At 41.6% G+C, this 2,705-nt stretch overlaps 1 pseudogene across 1 annotated transcript; it reads right to left on the bottom strand.

The window, feature by feature from the left end:
* Nucleotides 1–222: 222 nt before the first annotated feature.
* Nucleotides 223–2,312, bottom strand: LOC311626029 (60 kDa heat shock protein, mitochondrial-like; annotated as a pseudogene). The gene is made up of 2 exons: nucleotides 1,478–2,312; nucleotides 223–1,036 (listed from the first exon to the last, which is right to left on the bottom strand). The product of its transcript is annotated as a 60 kDa heat shock protein, mitochondrial-like (transcript).
* Between the last annotated feature and the right edge of the window lie 393 nt (nucleotides 2,313–2,705).

The following is a 2,705-nucleotide window of genomic DNA, read 5'->3' as shown; positions in this document are numbered from 1 at the left end:
ATGTGCCCACAATGAAGGTACATGCCCTTGGCCAGAATCAAACTTGGGACCCTTCAGTCCAAAGGCCGATGCTCTATCCACTGAACCAAACCGGTTAGGGCAGCCGGCATTTTCTTTAGTCGTCGCCTTCAAGTGAACTCTTGAGGTTATAGGTGATGAGCACTGCCTTGAGCTCCTTCCTCTCACAGTTCTCATTGATAACGGTGAAGCACTATTCCAGGATTAGAACACACCACCTCCCATCCCACCTATTCCGCCCATTCCAGGGTCTTTCTCTTCCTCATGACTACAACATCTGCTGTTGTTAATAGAGAGGCCACTCCCGCAGCATCCAACAAAGCAGTTCTTACAACCTTCGTTGGAGCAATGATTCCTTTTCCACCATATTCATAAAATCTCCGAACACAGAGTCATAAACAACTTCTGAGGAACTTTGCATAATTTCCTCGACTATCACTAGTCTCTCAATACCCTGCATTCTTAGCAATGGTCACTGCAAGAATTTTGAGTGTTTTTAAAAACAGTTTCTAAATTAATTTTTTTTACATTCATTAGCTGGTGTTAATGAGTCCCAGGCTGTAATGCACCAAAGCAAGGCACAGCCCCCTCCCAAAATAATGCCTTCTTCATTCACTCTGTCTTTTCATTCACTTCAACATCACTTGTCCCACCAACCTGCGGCACGGCTACTCCATCTGAGAGTTTTTCCAGATGTCCATTTAGTTTTTCTTTTTCATATTCACTAGTTGTGATATCTAATGCTCAATGATTTCTTAATCATTTCAATTTGAGCCTTGTCATCTTTTCCTTTCAAGAGCATAGCATCATCTTTCATCACAATGACTTTCCAACTTTTGCTAAGTCATGAAGATGAACATCTTCAAGATTTATAGAGCAAACTTTTCTTCTCCACACACTACATCACCAGTAGCAATAGCCATGTCTTTAATATGGTTCTTTCTATTGTCACCAAAACCTGGAGCTTTGACTATTACAATCTGAAGACCACCTTTTAGCCTATCCAGTGGTAGGCAAACCTCATTAGTCAACAGAGTCAAATATCAACAGTACGACGATTGAAATTTCTTTTGAGAGCCAAATTTTTTATACTTAAACTTCTTCTAACACCACTTCTTCAAAATAGACTCGCCCAGGCCGTATTATTTTGGGGAAGAGCCACACTCACGGGGCCAGAGTTGCATGTGGCTCGAGAGCCGCAGTTTGCTGACCACGAGCCTATCCAAAACAAGTATACATAACCCTGGGGAGGTGGTTCAGTTGGTTGCTCAAAAGGTCACATATCTAGGTTGTGCGGTCAATCTCCAGTTTAGACACGTACCAGAAACAGATGATCAATGTTTGTCTCACATGATGTCTCTCTCTCTCTCTCTCTCTCTCTCTCTCTCTCTCTCTCTCTCTCTTTCAAAATCAATAGAAACATATTCTTGGTGAGGATTTTTAAAAAAAATAAGTGTACCTGGAATTTCTCCCTCAACATCTTCAGCAATTAGGACCAAGGGCTTAAAGTGAGCATTGGCAATTTCAAGAGCAGGTACAAGGGACTGAACAGTAGAAATTTTCTTTTCACTCAGTAGAACCTAGGCATCTTTGAATTCACATTTCTGACCCTTTGCTGTGTAAATTATGGAGAAATATAAACTTGATCCAACTTCATGCCTTCAATAATTTCTAACTCACCATTCAGGTTTCTCACCCTTTACTGTGATGGCGCCCTTTCTTCCAAACTTTTTCATTGCATCAGAAAGGCTGTTGCCAATTTCTTTGTCTCCACTTGCAGAAATTGTAGCAACCTGAGCAACTTCTTCAGGTGTAGACTGCTTCTTACCCTCAGCAATCACAGCATCAATAGCTAACATCACACCTCTCCTACATTCCACTGCATTAGCAACATACTCCTTCCTTGACCTCGGAGTATGCCGGTACAGCAACAATAATGGTACCATCCCCGGCCTCTTCATTTGTATTATTGGCCATTTCTTGAACAAGTTCAGTGCCAATATTGTTACCTTTTATGTCAGTGGACTTTGCAATAGTCATACCAACTTTTTGCTACTTTGGGATTTCCCCAGCTCTCCTGAATTATCACTGTGCTTGCCTTTGGCCACACAGTAATGACTACAGCATTGGCTAAAAGGTCTACACAGCTGAAGCTTTAAAGCTTGGGCACCTGCACCAAATTTCACATCTTTCCCATAAGCCCTAGTGAGACGAGCCAGTGCCCTGGACACTGGCCTATTCTGGCAAAGGACTTCATGTAATCGAAGCCTTGCTCTGGGCCAGAAACTGGGCATGCAAGCAGCGAGGCAGGCTGTCAGCTGTGAGGCTCTGTGTCATCTTTTTAAGGCCCATGAATTTTATATCATTCTCTCAACGTCCTTTTTGTTGTTGTTTTCTCTCCTGCAGGCTTTAGTGCTCTGTGTGCACTATGTACTTAAATTCCCCCAATACTTCAGCAAGGTAGTTATTTACCTACACTTGATAAAAGGGCAAAATAAGTAACTTAAGACCACGCAGTCCATATGGGCCAGAGCTGAAACTTGTAGGGTTTTGTTTTTTTTTAAATGGTTGTGAAGAACACATAATATGAAAAAATTGTAAGTGCACTACACAGTATTGTTAATTTTATGTGCATTTTACAGAAAATCTCTGCACATTTTTTCATCGTACATGACAATCTCTAGGTT

The sequence above is a fragment of the Pipistrellus hanaki genome (genome assembly GCF_964339955.1).
Source record: "Pipistrellus hanaki genome assembly, chromosome: 7".
Taxonomy (NCBI): Eukaryota; Metazoa; Chordata; class Mammalia; order Chiroptera; family Vespertilionidae; genus Pipistrellus; species Pipistrellus hanaki.
This window is presented reverse-complemented; position numbering and strand designations above follow the sequence as displayed.